Genomic DNA, 20,261 nt, shown 5'->3' with positions numbered 1-20,261 from the left:
CAGTGTACCTGTGCCTGGCTGGGCAGACACGTGGACGGCTAACACCACAGACTCCCAGGCACGAAGCTTCAGGAAAAAAGCTCCAGGGCGGGTTTCAGCCAGTCGCTCCCCTGCCTCCGGGACCTGCGGCAGATGACTGCCCTTCTCTCCTCCCCCAGCCACACGGCTGTCCCAAGCATCAGTGTGGCCGTGGATGGCCCGTGAGCCCTGCCGTGCGGACAGGAAAGCCCCGTCTTTGCCCCATCGTGGTGAGATGCTCAGCCGTGGGATGGCACCTGCTGGAGGGGTCGGGGCACCCCACCATGCGGGCTGCAGCGGCCCCCAGATTGCGGTCCAGACGCCGGGGGGAGGGGGCCCCGGGCTGGGCAGGGGGTCAGTGCAGCCCACACAGTCCTGGAAAGGCACCCAGAGGCCAATGAGCTTTTTCCTGTCGCTGTTTCCGTGCAACAAAACTTCATTACCATTTTCCAAACCTAAATCAGTGCAAATGGCCAGGGGACAGAGTGACCCCTGGGCTCTGTGAATGCAGGAAGGAATTGCCAGCCGCCCCTCAGACGGAGGAGCAGGTGCGGGGGCGACTCCTTCTGGATGCTGAGGTCAGAACACGCGCACCTTCTCCAGCCGCCGGCCTGCGGGGACGGGCCTCTGCTGGTCCGGGCGCCTTCTTCACGTTCTCTACGGCGTCACTCACACTCGGTTGGACCTCCGTCAGGCCAGCAAGGACTTCCGGAGCGTGAGGACCCAGGGCTTCGGACCACACACAGCTGCTCGTAGCAGGACCTTTTTCAAGTGCACAGTGCTGTAGCTTTTCGTGTGTTCACAAGGTTGTGCCACCGTCACCTGCACCTGTCCTGAAACATCTCCATCACCCCGAAAGGAAACCCCATAGCCATGACCGCTGCCTCACCCCCGGGCCCCGGAGACCTGCATTCTGTCTCTACGGATTATTCTGTTTTTATGCATTTCATCTACACTGGACAACACTGCGGGTGAACTTGGTAACCGGCTTCGATCACCTGCACAATGTTTTTGGTTCATCCACAGCAGATGTGGATGCTTCTGTTGTGTCCTTGCTGGAAAATATTGCACTGTGTGGCTACAGCACCTCTCTCTCTCTCTCTCTCTCTCTCTCTCTCATCCATTCTAGGCGTGATTACACTCTTACCCCTACCACCCTGATGCATTTGTCCATTTTTATTGATGCCCCAGGTCAGTTTTGAGAGTGATCCTTTACGACTGTAGGGGGTTAGTTCCACAGATGCCTCTGGCTCCACGTGACTTGACGTGTTAACGTGTCACTGTTGCAAACATGACAGAGGTGAATGCACACACCGCTGCCCCTCTGCCTGTCTTCACTAGACCTCAGGACAATATCCTACCAGTTCTAGGTCACGTTATACCCAGTTCGAGGCTGTTTCCATAGGACTTGCTCAACTGCCCCCTTAAACCTGCAGGAACCAGTTCGTGCTTCCTGCGGCTCCTATGGGGGTCTGAGCTTCTGCAGGGACTTCTCAGCTCCGTGCCCTTTACGACAGCGCCGTGGTCTGCGGGGAGGAGCGGGGATGATGCCGCATGTGCAGCAGGTGCAGGCGTACGTGGAGGGAAATGCACGCACGCCTGGGGGTGCAAATGCGAAGGATCCGACGGCTGGGAGCTGGCGGCGAGGCAGCCCCTCACCACCTGTGTGCCCGGGTCCCAGCTCCCTGGGTTCTGATCCGCAGGCTCATCCAAACATGGGCAGAGCGCCCTGGCCGCGTCTGATCGACGGTGCAAGATGGCGGTTAAAGGAGTTGACGGGTGTGGACGCTGTCCGTGAACCGTGAGTAACTGACGGGGTGGGGGGTCCCTTGACTGGGCCCCTCCCGGCAGGATGCACAGTGCTCCTCCTTCCCTTCTGTGCGGCCGAGACGAGGAAACTATCATCGCTTTGCGTCGTTACCCTTGGTCTTGGGAGCACAGGGTCATCGGGAAGCCGGGCCTCCCCCGGGGAGCACCCCTCGCATCCGGGAGCCAAGAAGGCTGGCTGTCGGGTCTAGAAAACCCACTGATGTCAGTTAATGGATACGACCGGAGGCAGAGACAGAGGTCTCTGAGGCCCCTTCTCCACTCTGAGAGAGAGAGAGATCGTGTCTCTCTGGTGGGTGGACCCCAGGCCCCTCGTGGGAGCTTACATCCTCTCCGGGTTGGGGGCGGGAGGGGCCCAGCCTGGGTGCCTAATTCCTTGAGCCACTGGGTTCAGATAAGGGTCTTCCGGGGGCCACAGCCATCGGGGAACTTTGCTCTGTGAAGTTAACTCACAGGCACTGACAGCGAGGGGCTGCCCCTCGTCCCAGCCTTCCACCTGCGTTCTGATGGCCCTGCTGATGCCGGCTGTGACCTGTCCGGTGCCCGGGGAGGGGCCATCAACAGCAGGCTTCCCGACGGCCGGACCCTCACTCTGTTCCCATTCCCTCTGCGGTCAAAGTGGCTAATTCTGTCCTCATCTCAGTCCTTTTGTGGGCGACCCTGCTCAATTCAGCCAGCCAACCGTGTCCACGGTATCCAGGCCCCCAGAGGGATGGGGGCCGTCCCCAGCTCCCGAGACTGTGTTCACGCTGCAATGATGTGTAGAGCACCACCCACCGCCCCCCAGTTCCACCCAAGTCAGGTGCCCTGTGTCAAACCCGTGCGGCCAGGGACAGTCCGGCTGCCCCAGATGCTCTCTAGGGCCCGGCCCTGTGGGTACGGGTGCTTTGCAGGGAAGAACTTTCTGGAAATGGTGCAGTGTTTGGTCTTATGTGTCCCTCTGCATCCCTGCTCACCCAGCACGCACATAGTGGGAGCTGAGCGCGCGGCACCGGGTGGAGCTTCTGGTCTGAGCCACTGAGGCCACTCAGGGCTCAGGACAGTTGACAGCGTCTTGCTGAGCCGCCGGCTGACTTGTCCCCGGAAGGGCCACCCAGGCCCCGCCGGGCCCTCCGGCCCTCGAGCCCGGAGCACCTGCTGCAGACCCTGCCCCTTGACAGCTAACGGACAAGGGATACGGGGCCTGGCGGTGGTGACCCGTCAAGCAGAGGTGCGGTGTGAGGGGAGCCGGTGCCCCAAAGGGAAGGCCCTCCAGGCGTGGGGTGGCGCTCCCGAGCCCACACAAGGCCCCCGTGCCCTGCTTGCGGCATTTCTTTTCCTGCTGGTGGCAACTAAATTGAAGTGTAACCAGAGTCATCAGTCTCTGTGCAGAATTGCCCTAAATGATCTCTCTTCCCAGCAGGGGCAGCGCTGCAGGCCCAGGATGGGTCTGTTAATCAGTGCTTACAGCGGGCGGCGCACGCCTCCCAGAGATGCTTCCAGAATGAGCGAGGAGGGGGAGGGGAGGCACCCAGGATGGGGGAGGGGGCAGGGGAGGGGAGGACACCCAGGACGGCGGGGGGCAGGGAGGACACCCAGGACGGGGGAGGGGAGAGGGGAGGGGAGGACACACAGGACGGGGGAGGGGGAGGAGGACACCCAGGATGGGGGAAGGAGGACACCCAGGATGGGGGAGGGGGGAGGGGAGGGGAGAGGGGAGGGGAGGGGAGGGGAGGATACCCAGGATGGGGGAGGGGGGAGGGGAGGGGAGAGGGGAGGGGAGGGGAGGGGAGGATACCCAGGATGGGGGAGGGGAGGGGAGGACACCCAGGACGGGGGGGGGGGACACCCAGGATGGGGGAGGAATGGGGGGCAGAGGAAGGAAGCAAACAGCCTGGGAGCAGGTGTCGGATGCTGACTCCCCACGACCCCCAACACCACCACACCCTGGGCAGGGTCTGAGCACGCGCTCTAGCTCCACTGGCCTCAGGCTGGGTGGGAGAGAGACCGAGCATCCCTCCCGGGGTAGCAACCAGTGGGCCAGCAGGGGTCAGCGGGCCGACACAGACTCCCTGGGAGGCAGACACAGAATCTCAGCAAGAGGCGGGCGTGCGGAAGTGAGGGGGCTCCTGTAGGGGGGACAGGCCCCGGCATCGCTGGACACACGGCCTTCACGAGGTGGTCAGAAGGGAGGAGGGGAAGTAGGCCTCTCTGGGCGCCGCGGTGAAGACGCTGACTCCTGGGCCTCACCCCTGCATCTGACTCCCGGGTCTCACCCCTGCATCTGACTCCCAGGCCCCACCCCTGCATCTTACTCCCGGGTCTCACCCCTGCATCTGACTCCTGGGCCCCACCCCTGCGTCTTACTCCCGGGTCTCACCCCTGCATCTGACTCCTGGGCCTCACCCCTGCGTCTTACTCCCGAGTCTCACCCCTGCATCTGACTCCTGGGCCTCACCCCTGCGTCTTACTCCCGGGTCTCACCCCTGCATCTGACTCCTGGGCCTCACCCCTGCGTCTTACTCCCGGGTCTCACCCCTGCATCTGACTCCTGGGCCCCACCCCTGTGTCTTACTCCCGGGTCTCACCCCTGCATCTGACTCCTGAGCCTCACCCCTGCGTCTTACTCCCAGGTCTCACCCCTGCATCTGACTCCCGGGCCTCACCCCTGCGTCTTACTCCCGGGCCTCACTCCTGCGTCTTACTCCCGGGTCTCACCCCTGCATGACTCTCGGTTCTCACCCCTGCATCTGACTCCTGGGCCCCACCCCTGCATCTTACTCCCAGTTCTCATCCCTGCATCTGACTCCAGGGCCTCACCCCTGCATCTTACTCCCGGGTCTCACCCCTGCATGACTCTCGGGTCTCACCCCTGCATCTTACTCCTGGGCCTCACTCCTGCGTCTTACTCCCGGGTCTCACCCCTGCATGAGTCTCGGTTCTCACCCCTGCACCTGACTCCTGGGCCCCACCCCTGCGTCTTACTCCTGGGTCGCACCCCTGTGTCTTACTCCCTGGTCTCACCCCTGCATCTGACTCCCGGGCCTCACCCCTGCATCTTACTCCCGGGTCTCACTCCTGCGTCTTACTCCCGGGTCTCACCCCTGCATGACTCTCGGTTCTCACCCCTGCATCTGACTCCTGGGCCCCACCCCTGCATCTTACTCCCAGTTCTCATCCCTGCATCTGACTCCAGGGCCTCACCCCTGCATCTTACTCCCGGGTCTCACCCCTGCATCTGACTCCCGGGCCCCACCCCTGCGTCTTACTCCCGGGTCTCACCCATGCATCTGACTCCTGGGCCCCACCCCTGCGTCTTACTTCTGGGCTTCCCCCCTGAGGTCTGCTCTAGGGACCCAGGAATCTGCATTGTGCATGACCCTGCGTGTGTCCCCTGGGGCTGCCCTAACACATGACCACAAACCAGGGCCTTACGAGAGCAGACACGTACTCTCCCCAGTTCTGAGGGTCTGGAGCCAGAAGTCAGTGTCAGCAGGGCCACGCTTCCTTGCTGGTCTGGGGGTCCCTGTTGCCTCCCGTGGTCTCTGATGGCCCCAGATGATGCTTGCCCTGCGTCCCCGTCCCCTCTGCCTCCGTCTATATGTGCCTCATCTTCTCCCAAGTCCTTCTTCTGTCTCCCAGAAGGACACGCAGCGTCGGATTTAGGGCCCACCCTAACCCAGGCCGACCCCACCTTGATCCCCTCAACATCACTGCACTTGCAAAAGGCTCTTTTTCCAAATACGGCCATGTCACAAGTTCAGGGCAGGACGTGCACATAATGTGGGGGGCCTCCGTTTAGGCAGCGACACACCCCAGGACCCAAACTCAGAACTCCTGGGCAGGGGTGTGTCTGTCACACGGCTGAGGCTGGTCACCTGCAAGTGTGTGGTGGCACTTAGGAGACAGGTGTGCCACAGGCCGGGCAGCGCTGGGCCGGGCCGGCCCTCCCAGACTGACACAGGTCATCTGAGCAGGGTCCAGGGCCAGCTGCTGCCCGGTTCATGTCAGCCAGAGGGCGCCTGTGTGGCAGGGGCTGGGGGAGGGACCCCCAGGCAAGGCCATCAAACCAAGGGGGACTTGAGGCGTGGGGAGGAGGAGAGGACAGCAGGGCTGAGCCCCAGGGAGGACAGGGGATGTTCATTATCAGTTCAACGAACCCAGCCAGCGTCATACCCCAGCCACGTGCCGTGCCTGGTCCTGGGAAGGGACGGTCACCCTCGAGAAGGCAGGGTAAGTCAGTGGGGAGGCGAGTGGAGAAGGTGCTGTGACAAACACCTGGCCGGGGGGGGGGGGGGGCGGAACGTCAGGGAGCCCTGTCCCTGCAGGCTTTGGGGCAGGGTTCCCCTTCCTCCAGGCCATCCTAAGTAACCCAGGGCCCTGCTGCAGAGCTGAACCAGTGGGTGTGCGCAGACAGACGGCCGGGTGGTGGCTGGGCTGCTATGTGCTGGTTCCCACGGGGCTATTCATGCATTTCTTTTAATGTCTGTTTATTTTTGAGAGAGAGAGACACACACAGAGTGTGAGCGGGGGAGGGGCAGAGGGAGAGGGAGACGCGGAATCCGAAGCAGGCTCCAGGCTCCGAGCCGTCAGCCCAGAGCCCGACGCGGGGCTTGAACTCACGGACCCCGAGATCACGACCTGAGCTGAAGTTGGTGCTTAACCAACTGAGCCCCCCAGGCACCCCAGGTTCCCACAGGGTTATACTGAGCAGCGCTCTGGCCACAGGAGGGGCTCGGGCAGTGGACAGCTGGGCTCTGGAAGTTTGGAGCTCGTGGGCAAGAAGGGGTGAGGTGGCAATGTGGACGACGGGTCTCTGGGGAGGGCAGCTGGGGCACAGAGATGGACGAAGCCCCGGCCGTCAGGAGAAGTCCCCGTTTGGCTGATGGAGACCCGATGCCCGGGCAGGGCTGGTGTCCCCGGGGTCAGGGCCCAGGGGAGCGGAGGCAGGGACTCCACTCTGCAGGATGAATGGGAAACCGGGCGAGAGGTTCAAGCACCTTTCAGGCTGAGCCCTGGGCCAGTGCAGCCCCTCCAGCTTGGGGCCACCCCCAGCTTCCTTCCCTAGCTGCCCCCGGCCAGTCTTCTCACCGGGGAAGCCGGGCATCGCCCGAACCATCACACGCACCTGCTCAAACCAGTCAAGTTCCCATTCACTGAAAACAAGAAACAAGAAAAGAAAAATGAATGAAACCAAAAGCAAGAGGGCAGAGCAGGGGGCAATCCCAGCCCCGGTTCTCCTGGGAGCCCGAGCAGGTGCCACGTTAGAAGTTCCACTGGGCGCACTGAGCCCGGCCACGCTTGGGAACCCGTGGTCTCACCCGAAGGCATCGCCCTGGGAGGGACTCCCACCCCCACCCCTGCCCAGGCTCCCGCTGGCCCCCCACCCCGACTTGCACCCCCCTGCTTCCTCACCGCCAACACCCATCCTCCATGCCCCGCGAGCGAACGGGGCCGGAGCAGAGACACTCGCCTCCCTTGCCACATTCTGAACAATCCCAGCGAGAAGTTCTTCGAGTGGATGTGCACGTTCCTGATAATTGGCCAGTACATTTCGTCCTTCAACAGAAGGAAAGGGGTTGAAAAAGAAAAGCCTTCTTTTTAAAGTATTGGGGGGCATAAAAGCTTGTTTGTGGAGTGGAATTAGTACCGCATTGATAGCATTTGCTATTGTGTATCTGTCTCTCCCAATCTAGCAACAGGAGGTGACCTCCAAATAGAGTTAATTTAATCTGCAGAAATAACCCTGCGATTGACTTTCCCGAAACTGATATTAGATGAAATCTCTGTTCCGCTGAGCCTGCCTGTCATTAACGATTCCCCGTGAAAGGCCTAATGTACGGCGTTTAAAAATCTCCCCTGATGTTGTCAGGTTTCATAAACGCGCTCTTTTATTAAAGAATTAGCAACGTGGGCCTCAGGGCTGGTGCTGTATGGGCAAATCTCAGGATCCTGTCCTGGATGGACAGAGCTCCCGTGGACCGAGGCTGCGAGTGGCCAGGGGCAGAGACACTGGTGCCACCTGCCCACAGGGCAAGAAGGACATGGGGACCCCAAGAGAGCATAGAGGACAGGGATCGTCTCCCCAGAAACCACGGAATGCACATTGCTGACCCAGGCTCTCAGCAGGCTCGGGGTACAACGGTAGAGGATACCGGCCTTCCCTGGGGCACAGAGAGGACACGACGCTCACTGCCCACCCGGCCGGCTCTCACCGCGACCTGAGTTCCGGGCTCCCGCTTCACCACAGGGCTGGGCGACAATGGACATGCCCACGTCTCAGCTGTGTTTCCGCTTCCTGCTCCCAGAAGGAACCTTGCGCAGGTGACTGCACGTGATGGCTGCAGACTGCTGGGTGCACGCTTCAGGCTGCGGAGAGGGGCCTGGCAGAGCTGGCTTGGAATCTCGGCTGCCGCCCTCCTTCACTTCCCATCTCTGTGCCCAGCTCCTACATCTATAAATGGGCACACGGTGGTCCCACCTCACAGGGATGTCAGGATTCACTGAGGCACCGCTGTTGGGATCCGCCCACACTAGGCACAGACCAAGGGTTTCCTACACGTGAGCTCAGATGAGCCCTTCCACGTCCTCAAAAGGCTTCTTGTAGCCTTCCTGTCATCGTACCCTGAAGATATGTGTGGGGATGGGCCTGTCCAGGGCCCCGCAGCTCATCAAAGCCTTCTGGGTTCTGGGCAGGGGGCCCAGGCCACCCACTGGTTCCCAGCCCAGCAGTGTGTCCAAGGGGCAGATCTCACCCTGTTTTTTGATCTCATCTCCAAAGGAGACTGTGCCTCACTCCCCAGTCACCTGGCAGGATGGAACAAAGTCACTCTCCTGGAGCCCTGGAGGTCTACCCCTACAGTCCACACTGCCAATAGCACAATCACATTGGAGTTTTGTTAATTTGGAGGGTATTTTGGTATTAACGTTGTATTTAATGTCAACATTAAACTTCTGGTAACTTTGATTTAGCCTCGCTTTGTTATTTAACAATATGCCAGAACCTAGGAGACAATCTCAGCTCTAGGGCCAAGCAAAGAGCTCTTGGATTTGACACCGAAGCACGAGCCACCGAAGGAAAGACTGATACATTGGACTTTATCAAAACGTAAAATTACATTCTATGAAGGTGAAGAGAACTAAAAAATCAAGCTAAACACTGAGAGGAAATATTTGTAAACTTATATCAGACTCAGAATTAGTAGCTAGAATATATAAAGAATTCTCAGGGGCGCCTGGGTGGCTCAGTCGGTTAAGTGGCCGACTTCGGCTCAGGTCATGATCTCGTGGTCCGTGAGTTTGAGCCCAGCGTCGGGCTCTGTCCTGACAGCTCAGAGCCTGGAGCCTGTTTCAGATTCTGTGTCTCCCTCTCTCTGACCCTCCCCTGTTCATGCTCTGTCTCTCTCTGTCTCAAAAATAAATAAACGTTAAAAAAAAAAAAAAGAACTCTCAAAACTCGCCAGCAAAAAAATAATGAAGCAACGCATTTAGCAAATGGGCAAAAGATGTTTCAACCAAGATGATGTCGAAATGAAAAATAAGCACCTGGAAAAGGTCCCGATTTCATTAGCTGTTAGGGAAATGGGAATTAAAACTAGGAGACAGCACTACACATCCATCAAGATGGCTGAAATCCAAAGGCCACATATAACTGATGTGCTAAGAAAAGCAAGAAAATTAAAGCGTAGAAAATGCTCATTTAAAATCACAAAAGGCAGAAAAAGAGCGGAAGACAAAAATAGGAACAGAGAACAAGGGCAACAAATAGAAAACAGTTATGAATGTGGCGGACATTACTCCAGATGCAGCCACAATCACTTTAAACATCAATGGTCTAAATATGCCACGTAAAAGACAAAGACTGCAGAGTGGATTAAAAATAAGATTCAACTATATGTTGTCTACAGGAAATCCACCTTTTAAAATTAAGTTTTTACTTTAATTCCTGTTCATTAACATACAGTGTTTTGTTACGTTCAGGTATACAATACAGCGATTCAACAATTCCACACGTCACCCAGTGCTCATTGCAACAAGGGCACTCCTTCATCCTCATCACCTACTTCACCCGTCTCCCCACCATCTCCCACTCTGGGAACCATCAGTTTGCTCTCTATGGTTAAGAGTCTCAAGAAACCCACTTTTAATAAAAAAGACACACATAGATTAAAAGTAAAGAGATGGAGAAAAACGTGACGTGCTAACACTACGCAAAGGAAAGTAGCATAAGCTGTATTAATTTCAGACAGAGCAGACTTTAGAGCAAAGACACTATCAAGAATAAAAAGAATAGCGGCACCTGGGTGGCTCAGTCGGTGAAGCGTCTGACTTCAGCTCAGGTCATGATCTCACGGTTCATGAGTTCAAGCCCCATGTCAGGCTCTGTGCTGACAGCTCAGAGCCTGGATCCTGCTTCAGATTCTGTGTCTCCCTCTCTCTCTGCTCCTCCCCTGATCACACTCTGTCTCTCTCTGTCTCCTTCTCTCTCTCTTTCTCAAAAATAAATAAACATAAAAAAAGAATAAAAAGAACATTACATAATGATAAAGAGGTTAATACTCCAATAAAACATAAGAATCCTTAATGAGCATGCACCTAACAACAGAGCATCAAAATATATGAAGCAAAAACTGAGAGAACTTCATGGAGAGATATACTAGCACAGTTAGAGACTTTAACACCTTCTACCAGTAATGGGTGGGTCCAGGAGGCAGAAAATCAGGACACAGCTGAACTCAACAACACCATCAATCAACAAAATATAATTGATATCTGTGGATGACTTCATCCAATAACTGCAGAATGCACATTGTCCTCAAGCTCACATGGAACATTCACCAAGACAGGCCACATTCTGGGCCAGAAAACACACCCTAGCAAATGAAAAATAATATGAATCATATAATGTTTGCCCTTAGGCCAAAATAAAATAAATCTAGAAATAAGTAACAGAAAGATAGCTGGAAAGTCTCAAAATACTTGGAGATTAAACAACATAATTCTAAACAACACATGGTTCAAAGAAGAAACCTCCCACCTTCAGAGAAATTTTAAAATATTTTCAACTAAGTGAAATAAAAACACAGCTTTTCAAAATTTTGGGGGTGCAGTGAAAGCAGTGCTTAGAGGGAAATTTGTAGCACTGAATGAATATAGTAGAAAAGAAGAAAGATCTAAGATCAATAATCTAAGATTCCACCTTAGGAATATAGAAAAAAAAAAGATGAGAAAATTAAACCCAAAGTAAGCAGAAGAAAATAATAAATATTGGAGCAGAAATTAATAAGATTGAAAACAGGAAATCAATAGAGAAAATTAACAGAACCAAACATGGCTCTTTGGAAAGATCAATACAATTGATAAACGTCGAGCCAGGCTAACTAAGAAAGAAAGAGAAAGGGCACTAATTACGAATAAAAGAAAGGAAAGAGGAGACATCACTACAGATTCTATGGAAATCAAAAGAATCGTAAAGAGATACTATGAACAACTCTATGCCCACAAATTTGATTCCAATTCCTTGAAACACATAATCTGCTAAAAGTCATACAAGAAGAAATAAAAAATATGAATAAGCCTGTACCTGTTAAAGGAATTGAATCAATGGTTAATAACCTTCCAAAACAGAAAGCACCAGATGAATTCTACCAAACATTTAAGTAAGATATTATATCAATTCTCTACTCTCCTTCAGAAGGTAGAAGTGGAGGAAACTAGTTCCTAACTCATTCTTTAAAACCAGAATTACTCTAATACCAAAACCAGACCAAGACATTACAAGAAAATTATAGACCAATACCTCTTAGGAACACAAAGGCAAAAATCCTCAACAAAGTAATAAAAAATCAATCCGCCAAGATATGAAAAAATTATATACTTCATAACCAAGAGGGATTTGTCTCAGGTATGAAAGTCTGAGAATCACTTAATGTAATCCATCACATCAAGAGGCTGAAGAAGAAAGATAGATCACATGATCGTACCAAGAGAAGGGGAAAAAAAAGCATTTAACAAAATCCAACACTCATTCATGACAAAAACTCTCAGCAAACTGGGAATAGAGGAGAACTTACTGAACTTGACAAAGAACATCTACAAAAACTGTAGAGCTAAGATCAGACTTAAGGGTGAGAAACTTGAAGCTTTCCACTAAGATCAGGAACAAAGCAATGCTGTCCTCTCCCATCACTGCTTTCCAACATTGTACTGGGAATCCCAGCTAGTGTCATACTTCACCTAACACTCTTCGGTACGTCATCCATTTCTGGCTGTACGTAGGATGAGAAAAGAACTCATACGTGGACGTGTCTGAAAAAGGCTGCTGTATTTCAGAATTGTCAACATTCTCATTATTGAAGAGTATCTAGAACCAAAACCACCACAACACAGTTTTTATGTTGTCTGTATATTTGTGGGGCGATGGTCTTATTAAGATGTTTACTGAAAATGGCCATTAGCCAGCCTTTCTTTCTGACAATCAACAATTAATAAGTTACTTCAGTTTAAAAAATAATTTAAGAAAAGAAAGGGACTATAGTATGCACACTGGGAAAGAAGAAACACAAGTGCCTTTGTTCACAGATAACATGATCATCTCAGTGGAAAATCTAAAAGAATCAACAAAACAACAAAACTCCCAGGACTCATAAGTGATTACGCAAGGTTGCAGATGCAAAGGTAACATGCAAAAGTCCATCAGTTTCCTATACGTGAGCAATGAACAAGGGGAATTTGACATCTCAAACAGCACTGCTTACGTTGACACCCGCACCACCGATGTACGTGAGTATAAACCTAACAACATGTGCACAAGAACTATTTGAGGAAAACCACAACTCCAATGAAAGGTATTTAAGAACTGAAGAAACAGAGACAGTCCATGTTCATGGACAGGAAGAGGCAGTATTGCCAAGATGTCAGTTCCCCGCAGCTTGGTCTGCACATTCAATGCAATCTCAATACAAATCTGAGCAGGTAACTTCACAGATATGGACAAACTGATTCCAAAGCCTAGATGCAGAGGCAAAAGACCCAGAATGGAACACTCACTATGGAAGAACAAAGTCAGAGAATCAGTGCTACCTGACTTCAAGATTCAGGACAATCTTCAGTAAATGAGACACTCTGGTGTTGGTGGTGACAGAGCAGACAAGCAGATCAGTGGAACAGCATGCAGAGCCCGGACACAGACCCAGCAGAAATGGCCAAAACCCAGAACTCCGACAAGAGCACACGCTGGTGGGGCTGTAGAGCAAGAGAAGCTCCCATCCACGGCTCGTGGGCGGGCACAGTGGTGCCGCCACTTTAGAGGACAGCCTGGCATTTTCTTACAAAGCTAAACATACTCTGACCATATGATCCAGCAATCACACTCCTTGGAATTTACCAAAAAGTGTTGAAAACGTGCCCAAATGAAAACATACACACACGTTTATAGCAGCTTTACCCATAATTGCCAAAACTGGGAAACAACCAAGGTGCCCTTCAGTAGGTGAATAGATAAACAGTGTGGTCCATGCAGACAATGGAATATAGTCAGTATATATGCCATTTCTTATTAAAAAGAAATGAGCTATTGAGTCCTGAAAAGACAAGGAAGAAACTGAAATGCACATCAGTGAGCGAAAGAAGCCCATCTGAAAAGGCCACATGCTGTCTGATTCCAGCTCTATGTCACATTCTGGAAAAGGCAGAACCACGGGGATGGTAAAAGGACCAGGGTTGCCAGGGGTTGGCAGAGATGACAGGTAGAGCACAGAGGTTGTTCTGGGAAGTGAGACTACTCTGTGTGATACTATTAACAGTGAATCCATGTCAGTATACATCTGTCCAGACCCATAGAATTTATGACACCAAGAGTGGCCCTCAATGTAGAGCATTGATGCAGGATGACAATGACGTGTCACTGTTGCTTCATCTATTGTCACAAATGTCCCGCTCTCGTGGGGGATGCTGATACTGGGGAGGCTATGCATGTGGGGAGGGGGATATATGAGGAATCTTTACCCTTTCTTCTCAATTTTGCTGTTAACCAAAAACTGATCTAAATAATCAGTGTATTCTTTTTAAAAAGAGAAAATGACAAGGAATTTTCAAACTTGACAAAAGACATTAATCCACAGATTCAAGAGACCCAATAAATCCCAAGCAGAACAAAATAAAATAAAATATGCATCTGGACACATAAATGCAAGCCTACTGAAAACCTAAAGCACTGAGACAATCTGGAGAATAGAGAACCACGACCATCCACCTCTAAAAAGGCAGAAGTTTGGCTGACTGCCCAGAAGATCCGTTGACAAAGCAGCACGGTGAGGTCGGAAAGCACGATGGAACATATACGACATAGGATTCTGCCAAATCCCGAGGGATAGCCACCCTAACAAACCACAGTCGGGCCTCTGTCACATGCCAGGTTTGAGGAGAGCACCCTATTCGGGAGGGAGGGGTAGAGTTGGAGGAAAGAAGGAGTGACCGTGAAAGTGTAGACATCGAGGTAAATCCAAAAAATGTGGGTTGTGTGAGATGCTAAGGAGAATATATGGGGGCATTTAGAATAGAGAATTAGGGGGCGTGACAACATAGGCATAGAGAGGTGAGGGGACAGGTGGGATCCGTGTTCTCAGGTGCTTCCTTTATCAGGATGATGGGGAGAACACCTGTTACCCTTGGACGGTTCTGGGTCCAAACCTCATGTGGGAATTCTAGCACGGCTAACAAAATGACAGCAATAAAAACGTACGACTTTCAACCAGAGGGGGAGATTATAATAATGATAATTATCAATGCAAAATAAAGCAAGACATGAATGAAAGGGAACAGAGCAGACGGGGACATTTATGCGACATTGTAATTAACCCTAAATGCATCACTAATTGTGTCGAATGAAAAAGAATCAAACACTTCATGTAAAAGGCCATTGATGTCCTAAATGGATAAAATAGGAACACCCATATATAGAATGTTTTAAAAATTATGTGCAAAATATAAAGGCCCAGGAAGCCCGAGGGGAAACAGACGAGGAACAGTGAATCATGGGGAAACACTGAGCAAGGGGACGTGGCAGCCGTGGAGGCCCCTGAAGGAGTCCCCCCACAAACAGGGCTGAAGAAACACCGTTCACAACGACCATTCTAAATGTGTGTGCACATGCCAACCCATCAGTGTCACGAGCAGCGTCATCACAATAAAAAACAATCATCGGCATCACCTCAAGAGATGAGTTTTTTGAAATAATGGCAAACACAGGAAAAGCAAACTTTGCTCAGCTCACAAATGGCCTCACAACTGCAACAAAACCCTACAGCAAATGGAGAAAATTCTGAAGGCTTCTCTTTGAAACTGGAGACAAACAGGGACACTCAAGCCTTGCCACTTCTACTCGGTGGTGCTGTAGCAACGAGCTAGAGAATAGAGGCGAGAAAAATAAGTAAAATCTATAAGGACTAAAAAGGAAGAAATAACTCTATTTACAAATGACACGACCGTATACATGGAAACAAGTAATAATACTCATGTCCCATTAGAAACGTATGTCAGTTTAGTAAGACTGCTGCATACAAAGTCAATATAAATTAAGTCAGTTATTTTTAGGTACTACAAATGGCTAAGAACGATTTTCTTACAAGGGTAAAATGTACAACACATCACAAATATGATACTACATCTCACAGAAGACGTGCAGGTGGCCGGGCCCCTCCTGGGCTATCAGGCCTCACCGCATATAAAACACCAGCGATTAAGGGAACGTGAGATTGGGGCGGGAATGGTCGCGTGCAGATTTGAACGGAACACACAGTTGAACGGGAAACGTTCTGGAAGGTGGTCGGGAAGAAGGGCTTCGTGTTTGTGTGGAGAAGGATTCCCCAAACCACACACGTACGATGAGGAGGGGATTCCCTGCTACGCACATGGTGGGTGTGGCGAACGAGACTGAGAGTCAAGCAGCCTGACCCACAGCAGGACACACAGCACGACCACGTATGTCGTGTGATATGCCCGGGTCCCTCGTGGTCGCTGTGCACATCCGTGAAGAGCTCTTCTGGTCACTGTCAGGACAGGGGGCGTCTGCCACGGCGATGGTGCGGGAAGGGTTTCAGGCGTGATGCATCCGTGCGATCTGTTACTTGTCCCGTCTGCGCTCATTTGACAAATTGAATGCAGAGGCATGTCGCGTTTGACGGGTTCTATGCATTTTATGTATTTTTCTTCGCACTGGCACGCTTAACAACAGGGCCATGCAGCCTCTCGTAACTGCACAGAACTTGCAAAGAAGTGATGTCATCGTATTTCAGACGTTAAAAGGAAACCGTTACGTCATTGCTTAACATTTCTGCAAGAAAACCCAGATACCCAGCCGGGGATACCGGGTGACATGGGGCTTTTGAAGAACTTGGTAACTCCTCATTTTTGCGCTGAGACGCACGCAGTGGCTCTTATGGTCACCCCGCTGCCTGGTGGCATCTCGGCCTCCCCGGACCTGCAGCCCGGCTGGAGGATGCTTTGTGGTCCCAGGTCTGCTAGTCCCATCATGACCCTGGTCACAATGTGAATAAACACGCACAGAAACTACCGTCTCGAATGTCCAGGTGCCCTTGGCTTCAGCACCAGCATTTCCTCCCGGGTGAGTGACAGTTACCATTATTATTAACAGCCCTGGATGAAAAGCCCACGGAGATGTTCTACACACATTTTCACGAATAGTAAACAGAATCAGCTGTCTTTAAAACGCGTCTCAGGATATGACGAATGGGGCCTCTGCCCAAATTTAAATCAAGTCCCCGGAGATGACAAAGTCAGCGTCCTGCATCCATTTTATTCTTCATTTTCATTTTCTTTTCACTTAAGGCTCTGAGAAAGGGTCCACATCAATGACACGAGAACGAAGGGATCTTTTTCATTAAATGGACCTCGTTTTGTTGAAACTGTACGTCCAGTCGCTTGCCAGAGGGTGCACCCCGCCCCCACATCCCCCCGACACCTGCTTGCGGGGCCCACCCCGTGACACCCAGCTGCCCCCACTGGCCGCCGGCGGGGACGCTGACGTCCAGGCTGGGGCACAAATGTGATACGCCCCCCATCAGGACGGCTGGTCCCAGGAAACCCACAGACAATTCGGGTGAGCCTGTGGAGGGTCTTACAGCAGCCCTGTCCAGGCCCCGCCCACACCCACCCTCCTGGTCCGGGCCACACCCACACCCACCCTCCTGGCCCAGGCCCCGCCCACACCCACCTCCTTCCTCCAGGGCACGCCCACATTCATCCTCCTGGCCCAGGTCCTGCCCACCCTCACCCTCCTAGGGGAGGCCCTGCCCACACCTTCCTAGGGGAAGGCCCGCCCACCCTCCTGGTCCAGGCCGCACCTACACCCAAACTCCTGGCCCAGGCCCCGCCCACCCACACCTTCCTAAGGGAGGGCCCGCCCACACCCACCCTCCTGGCCCAGGCCCCACCCACATTCACCCTCTTGGCCCAGGTTCTGCCCACCTTCACCCTCTTAGGGGCGCCCGGCCCACCTTCACCTTGCTGGCCCAGGCCCCGCCCTGCTTGAGGAGGTGAAGGGTAGGGGTTCCTGAGTTGGGCTGTGGGTTGATCAGGGGCGTCTTGGGGCAGCACCGCCTCCACCCTGTGGTCTGAACCAGCCCACAGCCCCGGCCTCCCGCGTGCGTCCACACAGCGCGTCACCCACAGCCCCACGAGGCACCCTCACACGCGCGTTCTGAGAGCCCGCCCCTGTCCCGGGGTCACCGCCTGGGTTCCGGGGTCAGGTCGCCCTGCGGCTCCCTCCCGCCTGAGGGGCAGTGGACAGTGCGGGCCCTGAGGGGTGGGACCTGCTGTGACCCCGCGGCCGGCTGCACCGTGGGGGCCACAGCAGGAGGCACGGGAGGCACAGGCCTGCACGCTACTCCGCCCTGTGTTCTGCCTCCCAGAGCGCATGTCCCGGTGTCTCCGGGGCCCAGGGGGACTCACACCTTGACAGGTGGAAGAGGGCACTGGGTTTTCGTGGTCGCTCCGGGGGACTCACTTTCCCCTAGGACTTTCACCTGAGCCGCCCCCACCGCCACCAGGCAGTGCCCCTGACCCTGGGTTCATCTCAGCCCATCTGGGTCTCATCTTCCACCCCTGTGAGCCCCGCAGCTCGCCAGGACCCTGTGCAGGTCACCAGTCCCGAGGGCCCAGGACCCGGCCCCTTTGACAGAACACTCCCGGTAAGGGGGTTTCCTGGCTGTGTCCCCTGCTCTCATCGCCGCGGGGCCCCCAGCCGGGGGAGGTGCCAGGGTGCCGCCGTGGCCAGGCCAGGGCAGGGCAAGTCCAGGTCGCCCGCCGGGGTCCTCCTCCCGACTTGAGGGCCGCAGGGAAGCGGGGGGGCAGGACGGGCTGGTGTGAGCGAGGATGTGTGGGCGGTGGAGACAAGGGGGCGGAGGACAGGGGCCAGGCAGCGGGCGCAGGTACGCCTGCAGGGAGCGGCATGGGGGAGGGGCACACCCTCCGGAGAGACAGACCGAACTAAGGAAACCACACCTGCCTTCAAATTGCTCTGTGTTCCTAAAGACACTTAGGGGGCAGAGGGTGTTTTTCACTCCACGGTAATAATTCACTCCGACACCAGCTCAAGGGTGGGTGTTCTTGAAACGGCCACGGAGGGAGACGCCCAGTGGCTGGGGCTGCAGCAGGGGAAGGGGGCCTTGCGCTCAGGACCCGCCTCCGCCTCTGCAAGGGCAGCCCTCGCAGCGGAGCCTCTGGGCAGGAAACGTGTGAGGTCGCAGACGGGCCGGTCTGTGCCAACCAACCTCAGGTGACCCGGCCCCTTCCCCTCCTTTGACTTCGGGACCCAGCTCTCGGGAATAGGACTGCTTCAGCCATTAATCTCCGGGAGTTTAGGCTCTGAGCCCACCAGGGTCTCGCTGGATGGAAACCACAGGTGCGAACCGTGTGCAAGACGGGCCAGAGGGGCCCGAGACCCAGGGCCCGCTCCAGCAGCGCCTCTAAAAAATGGCCTGAGGCACTCCACGGCTGGCTCCCGACCCCCACGCCCGCAGCCTGCCTAGCCCGAGGGCAGCCTGCACCTCCTCTCTCACACCGGAGGACACGGGCGCCCCGCCTGCAGGATGTGCGGCCCCGCTCCGGGCAGACACCTGGCTTCCTCCGGCAAGACCTTCGCCGGCCGCTGGCTGTGGCGGGTGCACGGGCAGCGAAGCGGTGCAGGGCCCGGTGGCGGTGGGGGGGGGGGGGATGCTCAGGAGGCGGGCGGGCACCCGGGTGGCCAGCCCCCTTCTCTCCTGGGGAAAGCGGGTGGCAGGAAGAGAGGACAGGAAGGCGTGGGTGCGAGGGGCAGGTGCACGGGGGCGGGGCTGCGTACAGCACCTGGGAGCAACCACGCGTGGGCTCAGAGAGTCGGGGCCCTGGTCACAGAGCCGGAGGGGGTTGAGGGGGGAAGCCAGCAGACGGGTAGGGTCAGGTGTGCGTGGGGAGGAGAGGTCGGGTGTCAGGCCCAGAGGGGGTCGACATCTTCAGACCCCGTGTTGCAAAGGTCGCTAAGGAACAGGGAAAGCGGGATGCGAAAGCAAGCGCAGGCCCCCAGGGGCCCCGAGCGTGGAGGAGGCAGCCGAGGTGCCTTCAACACCCTGTCCCTGGTCATCGTCAGCCCCTCCGGAGATGTGTCTGCTCCACACCCTTGACCCCGGATCCCACTATCTGCCCATGTGGACGAGGAGCCCAGTGCCCTCTCTGAGCCCGTGCTCTGCTCCCTCGTGCACCCCTGCCCAGGGGTTGGCCTTCGAGGCCTGCCCCACGCGGACCTCCCCAAACTCTCTGCTCCAAGCGGCACCGTCTCTGGCCGGATTCTTGCCGAGGCTGCTGGCCTGCGCCCTGCACAGAAGCGTGGGTCAGCCATGCATCTCCCTGCTCGGCGTCCATAGTAACCTTATTTTACAGAGAGGGAAGCCCAACATCCTCACATCAGGGCCCGTGGGAGCTGCCCGAGCACAGTGCCCCTCCGGCCTCACCGGTCTTGACCCCCTTCCTCTGGGAACAGCCCTGTTCCTGCCAGGTTCAGGGCCCTCCCCACCCCGTGCCCTTTGTCCGGGCTTCCTCCTTTCATGTGACTCCTTCTTGCGTCTGCTTTGGGACTTCCCCTAAAAGTCACCTCCTCAGAGAGGCCCTCCAGGACTACAGTACCAAAGCTAGCCCTTCCGCCCCGCCAGGCCCCTCCCCTGCTTTTGCTTTCTTTCCAGCACCTCGCCCCCTTCTGTTCTTTATTTGTCCTTTGTCCTCCGCCTTCCTCACCCAGCCACCCCCCTCCCTGCCCTGGGAGCCGCGGGCGTGACAGGTGCATCTGCCCTGCCCCCACCCTGCCGGGAGGTGCCAGAGGGCTGCCAGAGCTCCCTCCCGATGCACCGTGTCCTTGGATCGTGTCAACAAACCAGAGCCCAGCACGG

The sequence above is a fragment of the Acinonyx jubatus genome, chromosome B4, assembly GCF_027475565.1.
Source record: "Acinonyx jubatus isolate Ajub_Pintada_27869175 chromosome B4, VMU_Ajub_asm_v1.0, whole genome shotgun sequence".
Classification (NCBI taxonomy): Eukaryota; Metazoa; Chordata; class Mammalia; order Carnivora; family Felidae; genus Acinonyx; species Acinonyx jubatus.
This window is presented reverse-complemented; position numbering follows the sequence as displayed.